Here is a 12,638-nt window from a genome sequence, read left to right as displayed (position 1 = left end):
TTAGAACAAGCTACATGGTCTGTAATGCATTTGTTTAAGAAAGGAAGCTCCGCTGGTTTTGGAGGAGCTGCTGTCGACGCTGCAGTCATGGGTAGTCATGTATCCAGGGTAATGCCTCCATGGCTACAGCCCAAATTCAATATGAATGAGACGAAAGGTAGCAAACCTGCGTTCAAGAGGTCGAATCCCTACACTGTTATTATTGCTAGGTAATCCTAATGCTGTTGTCTTGCAGTTGTCTTACTTACGACTCTAGATGTAGCAGTCGCATGTGGAAATATAGGGTGTGTGTGGCACTTACATTCCTCCCATGACTACAAGGTTTCCCAGGGGCCTTAAAATATATTTTTGTGTCCGACAGATTTGCTGTGGTTTCAATGAGCATCAAAGGACTTTCGACAGCGGCACAGGATCTTGTTCGAGCAATAAGTCACAAAAACGGCCATGCAGAGAAGTGTTCTTTGCTTTTCTCTTCTGCAATGTGTTTAAGTGCTATTCCTGTGTTTCTACAAAGTGTTATTGAATATTGAATTATACAAACAAGCCCTACTCATCATATACTGCTACTTTTCAGGACGAATAGTGTAGTGGTGTAAGCAGGTAAACACCACAACTGTATACTGCAAGAGGGAGGTCATGCTGTTCTAGAACAATCTATATGGTCTGTAATGCATTTGTTTAAGAAAGGAAGCCTTGCTGGTTTTGGAGGAGCTGCTGTCGACGCTTCAGTCAGGGGTGTTGTATCCAGAATAGTGCAGCGGTCAACACTGTACGAAGAGCCCCCTGTGTACAAGGCTGAAGGGGGTTCCTTGCTGGCGCGGGTGACACAAGTGGCGGAAGGCAGAAGCGCAGGACAAGTGTCAACTTAAGCGCCACCTCCGCCTCATCACATGAGAACGAAGACCGGGATTTCTGATGTCTCCCCATTAGAATATACATATAATTTTTTAAAAAAGTACGGCGTTAACATGTTGCCCGAATGCTTCAATGTAGTGGCCATAAGAGGTAGGAGTAATTTCTTCAGTAACCAAAGTGTTCCAACAAAAATCACGAATCGTTAATGGCTTTCGCAATATTTGTTGAGATAATCTCCAGCTGCAATCTCTAGCTCCAGATCTTAAAGCTCCAATACGGGTACAAATGAGGTAATGGCGAAATGGGCCAACCAATATTGGGCCCATGATGGCAATATTGGCTTCCATATATCGGGCCGGGTTGCATTTGTAAAATTGGGCCAATATTGGTAGTATTGGCTACCACCGTTGGTCCGATATTGGCGTGCAGCCTGGGCAGTGGCGTTGCCACTTCAGACAAGTTGACTCTCCTAGATGCTGTCGCCGAGATGCTCCAGAAGACCTCGAGCACATTCTTCTCCACTGACCACACTAGCAACCTTCCCGAACCGCACTTTCCGAGTCTCTCAATCATCTGGACTCTCGTTCCTCTCTCTCTCTCTCTCTCCCTCTAAATGTCCTCATGAGTCACAGTCGGTGGAAGCTATACAGCGTTCTGTTACGCTTCAGAACCCAGGCTTCGTTCAACAGTCCGAATTTGAGAACAGGCGACCTTGCGCCAGGTCGCCACCAGGGGGTCAGCACCATGCCCCCAGAAGCTGCCCGGGGTTTGGAAAGCAGTGCCGAAGATGCGGAATTTGGAATCATTTTGCCAACGTCTGTAGACAGCATTCCACAAGACGGTTCACTCATATAGTTCCCAACCTCCACGTCAAGTTCAGCAGCTGGATCTTCAGGACTGTGAAGGCTAGTTGACCATTTCAAGAGACGTTGTATCACTCGACGTACTAACTGTGAACAGCATCTATGAAGACAGCTGGACGGAGCTGGTTAATGTTCAAGGACATAGCATACTATTTAAGTTAGACTCTGGCTATCAGGTGAACGTTCCACCTAAGAAAGAGCTGTGCTACCTGCAACAACACCTCTCTTATACCCAAAACGCACTGTCGCACGCAATCTGGATCGGTCCGCAATCCTGGTCGGCGTAATCCCGCTGGGCACGCCGTACCGTCCGCACTTCACGTTCGTGGTCTTGGTTTTCATTTGCAGCCGTCTGGAGGAAGCTTTACACAATGCCAGTTAAAAATTAAAAGAAAACAGTAGTCTATGATGCCTACTTTAAAGAAATTCACATTAATACAAATGTGATTTCATCGGTTTCGGCGTTTGCCGATGTTGTTTTCTTCGTGCGGGCCGCTGTCATCGCCGCCATCTTGGCAACCCGGAACCGGCAGTGCGAGTGGCGAGAAGACGAGGGTGAAAGGAAGCCACTGCGCCTGCGCCAACCCTCCTTGAAGTATGTAATTGTGTTCGCGAACGGGGGACAAGTGTCTGCGTTGTTGATCTCTGTCGCCGAGACTCGCTTTGTCCGCACCTGAGAACGATCACAATCACTGCCTAATCACGATTGCGCGCTATGTGGATCCTGCATCGGTGCGTTTTGGGTATTAGACCATCTTCTGCGAACGTGGACACCTACTCTGGTGAGAGACTCCCCATTGTAGGGAAGGTAACTGTGAAATGCACTGCCAGAAATGACACGCATGAGGTGACGTTTGTTGTAGTAGAGCTGTGTGCTAGCCCTATCTTGGGGTTCGAAGCATGAAAAAAGTTTGGACTAATCCAAATACTAAGCTCTGTGAATAGACCCCGCGTGCCTGCAACAACTCAGCAAGGCCCCTACGAATTACTAAACAGTTACTCTGATGTGTTCGAAGGAACTACGCGTCCCCCGGGGGAGCACCACATTATGGTGCACGGGAATGCTGATCCTTCAATTTCACCTGCTTGGAAGATACCAATTGCACTGGAGGAGCAGTTCAAACGTGAACTACAACGAATGCTGGATCAAAAGGTCATTGCTAAAGTGACTGAACCAACGGACTGGTGCAGTCATATTGTCATCATTACTAAGGGAGACGGCACTCTAAAAATCTGCATGGACCCTCGTAATCTCAACAAAACTATCAAACGGCCGCATTACCGGCAGGGCCGGTGCTAGGGGTGTGCGGGACCTGAGGCAAAGGCACATCACGCTAGACCTGCTAGGCATGCCCCGCTAGGCCTGTGCGGGGCCTATGCAAGCGCGGGGCCTAAGGCGGTCGCCTTACTCGCCACCCCCCCCCTTTATCGCCGGCCCTGATTACCGGATACCCACGCAGGATGAACTGTTTGTGCGGTTACATGGAAAGTCAGTGTTCACACTGTTGAATGCGTCTAATGCATTTCATCATATCCAACTAGATGACGAGACCTCCAAGCTTTGCACTTGTACCACCCGCTATGGCCGTTTTCGGTTTTTAGTCATGCCCTATGGAGTCAGTTGTGTGCCTGAAGAGTTTCAACGAACAATGGATGAGCTTTTTCAAGGTGAACCAGACATACCATATTACTTTGACGACCTCCTTGTCGCTTCTGCTAACCTTGACGACCATTACAAGCAATTGGCAAGGTTATTCGAAATAGCACAACTTGAAATTCAACAAAAGTAAGCTTTAGCTTGTGTCTCCTATGGTCACAATTTTTAAATTTTTAAATTGATGGAAAGAAGTGACATTCCCAATGTCTACTGGCAAAATATTTCAGACCGTACAGCCGTAGAATTTGAAAGAGAAACAAAAAAATTAGTGCTCGGACACCTTACCTCGGACATGTGATTACCTCAGAAGGAATTAGACCTGCCCCCTTCAAAGTTGAGGCTCTATCCGAGTTTCTGACACCGACAAGCAAAAGTCAGTTGCAGAGATTTTGGGCATGGTTACGTACCTTTCAAAGTTTGTCCCAAATCCATCACGTCGCATTCATCAACTACGTAAACTACGAAATAAAACTACTGCGTGGCTTTTGGGACGACGACTCTTGTCAGACCAGCTTTGAAGACCTCAAACAACACCTCACCAGCTCTCCTGTGCTGTCATTTCTTTTTTTTTTTTTTACTCTTCGAAGCCTGTTGTGCTGTCATTCGATGCCAGCTCGCAGGGGTTTGGTGCCGTTCTGCTCTGCTCCAGGACAACCGCCGAGTTGCTTATGCGTCACCTGCCCTCACCGAGATTCAGTGCCGCTTTTCTCAGATCCAGAAAGAACCAGTACACGCTAAGAAAAAAAAGTACTTTTACTCCTGCGCGGGAGTAAATGAATGTTACAGAGTGGAGACTATTTCACGCGCTGTTGTAAGAGTCCTAGGTACGTAATTCGTGTGCATGCATGAAAATACTTTGAATCAAACCGTCAACTGTGATATATCGAGCTTATAAAACCTTGCTCCATACATGGGGCACAATTTGCGAAGAAAGATGCGCTAACTGTTAATAACTCTGTGTGGCTGGAAAATTGATAGGGTGGCTGAGTTATACAGCATAATATGCCATCAAATTGACCAAGGGCACATATTTACATGGACTGTTGCAATCAGGAGAACATTCGCGAAGTTCAGTGACAATTTGCAGTCCTGGAAAGTAAATATCGGGATTACTATGTAGAGGAGGTGGAGTTCCTCTACATGAGTCCTGACCGGCGGTGATGGAATGTCCCAGCGGGCAGATGGTCGTGGCCTCACACTAGGACGGTGCCGGTAGAACTGCGGTGCCAGAGCCGTAGCGCGTGGCAGCAGAGGCACGTCTTCGTCATCACACACGGGCCGCCACATCACTCCCCCCCTCAGACGCGGAGCAGTGCAGAGCTAGCGGTTTGGGTCCGCGTCGATACATGAAGAGGAGGAAGACGGGCGACACGTGGAACAGGGACGACTTGTTCAGAAATCGCAGTAGCAGCAGAATGGTTGGTGCGGGCAAGCGCAGACCGGGCGGGTTCCAGGGGCGGTGTGAGGGCAGGTATGCCGAAGTAATTCAGAGAGGGGCGACAGAACCGCGACCGGTTCGTGAGCGCTGGGCTCGTAGTGTTGTCGCCAAGGAGACTGCGGGGAGGACCATCGTGAAGCACGGGGAGACCGGGAGTAAAACTCACTGTGGCCTCCGTGCGTGTCCCCGGTGGAACGTTGGTCCCGGAGCCTCTTGACCGCATGTGGACGAGCTGCCAGTGTCTTGTATGGAAGCCTGGTGGGAAGGCGAGGCGGGCAGGGTTCTTGGACCGCAAGCGTAGCAGATGCGGGTGGGGCGGTCGACAGCGGCGTACCGCGACCGGTACAGGAGCGTGATGCTCGGGAAGGTGCCGCTGGTGGAAGCCCGAGGAGTGCCATCACGAAGCGTGTGGCGACGTGACGTGGAGTGTGGGACCATTGCGACGTGAGCTGGGTAGATGGGTACAACCACGGTGTTTCGCGGCCGGGCGTTGGGATGAGTAGAGCCGCGGTGGATTGGCGTCTTCGCCTAGCGGTTCCTCGGTTGAACGATGCACCGCACCTTCGGAGATGACTTCAGAGGTGGGCTTGCAGAAATTTGGGATGGTATTGGGCCGAATTACGCCGAACATGGTGTTCGTTGTTCGGGTCACCAAATGTAGAGGAGGTGGAGTTCCTCTACATGAGTCCTGACCGGCGGTGATGGAATGTCCCAGCGGGCAGATGGTCGTGGCCTCACACTAGGACGGTGCCGGTAGAACTGCGGTGCCAGAGCCGTAGCGCGTGGCAGCAGAGGCACGTCTTCGTCATCACACACGGGCCGCCACAACTAAATGTCGGGTTAGGGGATTAAAATGGGGAGTAATTGTAGTCCAGGGGAGTAGAAGCTGCAATTACTCCCCGTTTCACTACTTTTTTTTTTTCTTAGAGTGTAGCTGTTGTGTTTGTTGAAGAACTTTTTCGTTATTTTGTGTGTAGTCGATCAGTGGTGACGCAAACAGATCACAAACCACTCTTGGGGCTACTGAACAAGTCGTACGACTCAATGTCACAGAGGCGACAACGGCTGGTACTTCGGTTACAGAAGTACGATTTACGTTTCGAGTACGTACCTGGGGAGGACTTGGTTATTGCGGACACTCTGTCACGGGCACTACTCCAGTCTGTTACAATCACAACCACGGAACAAACTCCTAAACAAGCAACTCTTGCTCTGTTTGGTTTACGGCATCGTCAGGTGTTCTTGGCATGATTCGCCGTGCTACAATAGAAGATGAGCGTTTACAGACTGTTATAGCCTACTGCCGCAATGGCTGGCCTCCTAGTTGGCGTGACTTGAATTGATAACTTCAACTTTACTGGGATTGTCAAGATGAGCTCCACTTTGAACAGGGTCTCCTATGCAGGGGAGTGCGACTTGTCATCCCTGACAAGTGCCGAAAATAGCGCCTTGGATAAACTACGTGTGGGGCATCGCGGAATGACAGCATGTAAGGGCCGTGCCCGAGAGTCCTGGTTTTGGCCGAATATGACACAAAACATTGAGCAGATGGTCCGCGAGCGCAACACCTGCCAGCGCTTCCAGCGAGCAAACAGCGAAGAACCCCTGCTAAAAGTACCTCTTTCAAGTCTTCCATGGCGAAAGCTCGGCATCGATTTCTTTCACCTCAGCATACCTTCTTGTGATTGAGTATTTCTCAAAGTATGTGGAGATGCAGCTCATGAACACTACCACCCACCATGCGGTTGTCAAAGCGCTCAAGAAAATCTATGCACGGTTTGGGATTCCCTTTGAGGTCCTTCCTTTTAATTCTGATTCTGAAAATCAGGACCTTGGTTCCCACACATCCGGCACTTTTAAAACCAGCATACCCTACCAGAAGCCACTGCTGTCAAGGGTTAAGCTATCGCGCCAAGCCTGTCAGACACCGCGGATAGCTGCCCGAAGGTCACCGCTGCCGTCATTAAGGAAGAGGCAACACGTATGGGTCAGGAAGTCGTCAAAGCTGGGAAAAGGCGGTCGTCATACAAGTAGGACCCGAACCGAGGTCTTACGTTGTCAGGACTGAGCAAGGAGCTACAATGAGGCGTAAATCGCTTATACTTGAGACCGGGCGTGCAGATGACATTTACCACAACTCTGCGACTGCCTCCGCTACTACTGGTACAGAATTCACTACAGTGACTGCCTCTCCCTCTGCACCTGCACATGGCCGTGCACCTCCAGGAGAGCCTCTTTCACCTGTACGTGGCCGTACACAACATGAAGAGACTTCCTCATCAATGGGTCCACGTTCTTCCGACAGCCGAGTGACAAGGTCAGGAAGACACGTCGTGTGCCCGGCGTATTTACGAGATTACTACACCAGCTGAAAAGTCAGAAGGACTGGCCGCGTGATGAAAAGTGTCTGGTTCCATTGAACTGTTGTACATTCTAAAAACAAAAGAAAGAGAAAGGGGCGGCATGTTGTAGAGTTGTACAGTAGCATCCTCTACTTCTTTTAGTCTTGCCTTGGATACGGGTTCTCAGACGTGAGATGATCCTTTTGTCTTCTTCTCCTCTCTCACTATTCAAAGTACAATGGCGAGAGCTGGTCGCTCCCGGATGGAACATGATCAGGGAATAAACGTGTTCTCCAATCTGCTTGCATCCGAGCCATCCGAGATATAACACCTTCTGTAGGCCTTGTTTCCACGTCCAGGAGTCTTCGAGCACACCATAGTATGTAATTGTATGCAGTCAACCCCCGATTGATCTACACCTTTCGTTTATCGAAAAATCGTTCATAAATCGAAGAACTCATAAATCGAGGTACAAGGGGCGCGAAAGGGAGAAATCGACAGAAACACGATAGGAAATCCACTAGATCTTATGTTTATTTCAACGGCCATTGTGGATCAAATCCAGGACGCCATTCACGTTACACGAGGAGTGACACTGTTTCCAATGCCAAATATCCCGTTTGTCACTGAACGGTAGAGCTAATCGCTATCTGCTGGAGCCGCGAGGTGTTTCCATCTACAATATGATTCAAAAATCGGCCGTCAAAGGTTACTCCGGAAGTAAAATTCATCACTCAGAAAACAGGTGAGTCACCTCTGGTAATTCTTGTGGCTGTGGGACACTGCACGTCCATCGGCACTGGTCATCTTTATTGATGCGATTGCAGTACTTCCCCGCGCGTCAACTTAGGATTCGAACCCACGTCTTCTGGATTACCGGTCCAGGGCTGTACCAATTGAGCTAAGCTAACATGCCTTCTCAGCGACTTCCAAGGGTGCGTCCATCTGAAGGGACAAAACAGCCACTCTCTCTCACTCATCCTCCTTTCACTCTTACATTTTTGCTCACTCATACACACGTTCATACGACGAGGTCGACGCAAGTGGCAACTGTTGAACACGAGAGAACTGATGTTCTGAGGCTGGAACAACATTGAAAGGACAAACACATACACAGTCTCAAATAGCCTAAGAAATGAACGATGAAAGAAGTCACTGAAAAGGTTAGCCAGCTGTAGGACTCGAGCCCACATCTTCTGGATTACCGCCACGTTTGGCTGATTTGTCCCTTCAGATGACGCACCCTTGGAAGTCGCTGAGAAGGCGTATTAGTTTAGGGCAATTGGTAGAGCTCTGGACCGACAATCCAGAAGATGTGGGTTCGAGTCCTACAGCAGTCTATCCTTTTCAATGACTTTCATCTTTCATTGGTCATTTCTTAGGCAATTTGTGGCTATGTATGTGTTTGCCCTTTCTATGTTGTTCCAGCCTCAGAACATCAGTTCTCTCCTGCCGTTTTTAAACCGAGGGAGTTCGTATATCGAGGGTTCATAAAACGAGGGTTGACTGTACATACATAAAATGTAATACGTAATGTAATTCACGCTTACATACACTCAACTTCACATTAATTTCACTTTACTATCTTTTAGATTACATTCACATTCTACTAAGAATGCAAGGTGTTTCGACCGTCTCGGACTTGGAAGTCTTCGAAGCTGTCCTGGAGGGTCTAGTTCATCTGCCGCATTCTTACGGTATCGTTGCATTCTGGACGCATTGAGCTTGAACACAGATTTTATCCTGAAACGTTTTGTTCTAAGTTATTGTTAGCAGTTGTAAATTTATGTAATCTGTTGAAATTTGTAGTCCGTTTGCCTCTTGTATGCAACTGCTAGGCAAACTATACTTGCGTATTGCTTCGTGTTTCATAGCTATCGAAAGAACAACTGAACATCTACACACACCCCTCTTATGCCCATATACATACACCACATATACCACCCTTCCACTGTTGACTTATGCTTAGGTCTCACAGTTCGTTTCCATGTGTCAAGATAATGTATAAAGCTTATATATATTATGAAATGTACGCTTTTGAAAAACAAAGAAAGCAAAGAAAAACATTAAATGAATTGAAGGTAGTACCTTAACTGTGAGCGTTTTTTTTTTTCGCTTTGAATTGTGTATGTGGCACCTTACACAGTAAATACAGGTAATATATAGCTTGGATAGCTTGGGATTAATACCAAACTGTATTTGGATCGTGATTGGCCAGAGAGCTCAAAAAGTGGGTGGAGCTCCAGGTATAGGCAGGTCCCATTAATGGCCAGACTCCGTTTGGTATAGAAGGCACTGGGAACACTGATGTCTCGCTGAGACACACAGTTATCGCCGACCCAAGATCGTGTCACTTCCCTGCGCCGGGCTGACAGATGGAGAAGCCGTATCGCATGTTTTAATAACACGAATACTTTACATGTTTCCATTACAGGTAGCATAAGAGAGAATAAATGAAATTTCAGAAAAAAATATATCCTCTGTAGTCTCAGCTTTCAGTACTAATCGGACACAATTGTAGTCATATTTTTTAGATAATGAAAACGAAAAATTAAGAACTACATTGTGTGGAAAGAGGTCACCAACTGCGCATCGCTTATCACTTACAGCGGCACAACTACATTGATAGCGGGCAACACTATAACCAGAAACGAAGTTGGCTACGTGGCGAAGACGACTACGTAGCCATCAGAAACAGCACATGAGTCATAGATCACTAGTGCTTCACGAAATGAGGAATTTCTCCCACCAGGTGTTGCCGCGAGCCGTTTTAGCGCAGTGTGGCTAGGAAATCAAAATATGAAGTGCTGTCTGACACATTTTTAACTTGTTGCGCTGCGTTTACAAGCAACGTGGTATCAGACTATGTCGTCCATATAAGGTACATTTCTGGTCCTTTACAGTGCCTTTCAAATCATCCAATTGTGCTATAGATATGTGGTGGTGGTGGTGGTGGTGGTGGTGGTGGTGGTGGTGGTGGTGATGATGAAAGGGCTCGCCGTTGTCGGCCTCACAGAGGTGGGCAACGTCACGACTGACGCTCTGGGGAATGTGCGTCTTGGGCAGACTTCTAAGGGAACTGTGCCGACATATTTCTGAAAGTGTCTGAGAAAAACCCAGGAAAAACCCCAGACAGCAGAGCCGGCACCGGGATTCGAACCCGGGTACCTCTCAGTTTCGACGTGACATGGTATAGGTATGTCGTCTCAGACGCGCGTTGTCGCAGTGAATAACATTTCGGAATATGCGGGCACCATACGTTGTGACTCGCAAATGCTATGCGCCCACCTAAGCCAATCAAGGCCGTCGTTGGATTTGTGAGGCTTGTGAGGACTTGTGAGATTTTAGAGATGACTTGTAGGATTTAGTCTGTCCTAAAGAGTAGTGTTGTAAAGCTTTTACAACCTTCGAGGTTGATTGTGAATAAACACAAATGCACACACGCGCTGACGCAAAGAAAGGAGAAAGACAAGTGCTTGGGTACTTGGGAAGACTTGCTTCTGGTGATTAGGAATTTTTGAAGCATTTCTATCTCATGTCTTTTTTTTTTATTCCGTAAAGGGGTGGGACACGGTTGTATGCTGACTATTGCCATCCACATTCATGAAAATTATATATGCTTATCTAAAAGACTGGAATGCAAGGGGTGTGGTGGTGCTGGAAAATTTTGGTGATAATGCCGGTATTACCGAATTGTTTGACATCCTGATCCGGCGGCTTCGCTCGGGGTTTCCTAGGTTTACTTCATAGAAAAATACGAGACATTCCGTTTCCGCCGTCTGAGCAAAATCCAGACGGAACACCTTCTTCCACTGAAAGCATGTCCGACATTTATGAAATATTTTAAAGTGTTGTGACACTCTTCTGACACTCGCACCCGCAAGCTATGCCGAACGAGTGTAAAACATCCGCATGCACTTGATGTCAACTCAACTGAACTCAACATGATGTCGTTATTGCTATAAGATCTTGTGTATTTCAGGTGGCGCTCTAGATGAGGTGGCACCTGAATGTGACTTCAAAGTAGACATCCTAGAGGTCTCTTACAAGGTTGTTTGCTTTAGTAATAAACATTGTATTGCATTGTATGATCGTTTCTGCGGGGGCGGAAGCGTACTACTACAATGTAGTGAGAGATGAGGCAGTAAAGGACACAAGTACAAAAGCAGCACCCGAACTTCAGTCCAGTTGTTATTATTATCTGTTATCTTATCCAGTACCCGTGTTCTTTGCTTTTCGTGAACTAGTATTGTTAACTGGAGCGTTGTACTCATTGTCAGACAATATGTACTATGGTGATCAAAGACAGGATGCACGGAACACAAAGTTGACACAACAAATTTTTCGGACACAGAAAATGTTTATTTGTAGAACTCAATCCTATATGCTAGCGCAGTTCCCACGGCTGGCTATCTCGAGACCATTTTAGTGGCATTTGAAATCTCTCTGGTTCTCCTCACGAAGCTACTCAATTACGTAATGGATTCGTGGAGATAGCCAACGCGCCCACTGTGTTACAAGATCCTCACTTGTCACTCTCCCTCCCATTCGGGATTATCTGGGAGTATGGTGCTGGCCTTTGCAAATAAACATTTGCTGTGTCTCTGAAATTTGTAGCGTCATCTTGGTGCTCCGTGTGTCCGTCTTTTGCTATCACTCTTAAATTCTGAGCACCCTTTTCGGTGCAAATGGGGTGTAACTTGGGTGTAAAATTGGGGTTTGCACTTGCACTTGGGTGTTTTGCACACCGCTGCTACACATTTCTGCGCAAAAAAGTTTGTATGGGGTGTTATATGGGTGTAATAGTTACGGAGTTAGATTTACACCGAAAATGGAATCAGTTAGGGTATCACTCAGTTACACCCCGGATGGTGTTGTATTAGCACCTCTCCTAGAAGGTGTACTTCCATCTTGAGGTGTTGATTTACAGCAAAAAGGTAATCTGTTAGGGTATCATCCAATCACACCCAATAAGGTGTATAAAATTTAAGAGTATACACCAGACAGTCTGCGCCCTTACCAGTCCTCCCATGTCAGGTCACCGGAGCTCATCCAAAACTGCCGTCAAACTAAGGAAGCCGCCATCAGGCGTCCCCGTGTTGCCAGCCCAGAACTGGCGGAGCCCGCTAGTTTTGGCGGAGGAAATCTGAACAATGGTTTTGGTTCATGTTTGTCGTTTTGTTACTGTGTGTACCAAACAAAGACGTATGAAACTTGATAAAAAGCGATTAAATCTAGAGTGGGGTTCTATCTTGTGTGTTTTATTGTTCCGATGTATTCTTTTAGACTTGCCTCCACCTCTGAGCTTTCTAACTCGAGCCTACTTACATTTCGGTTTCTATTCCGTGGGTGTCAAACCTGTCAAGCCATAAAACGCGTGAACGTGTCTTTAATTAGTGAGTTTACTAGCGATTTCAAAGATATCACGGTTACCGATGTCTTTAAATGGAGCCGAAATCCGAGAGCTTCGACACTGTTTCGGA

Source organism: Ornithodoros turicata, chromosome 7, assembly GCF_037126465.1.
Source record: "Ornithodoros turicata isolate Travis chromosome 7, ASM3712646v1, whole genome shotgun sequence".
NCBI lineage: Eukaryota > Metazoa > Arthropoda > Arachnida > Ixodida > Argasidae > Ornithodoros > Ornithodoros turicata.
Note: the sequence above shows the minus strand (reverse complement) of the source record.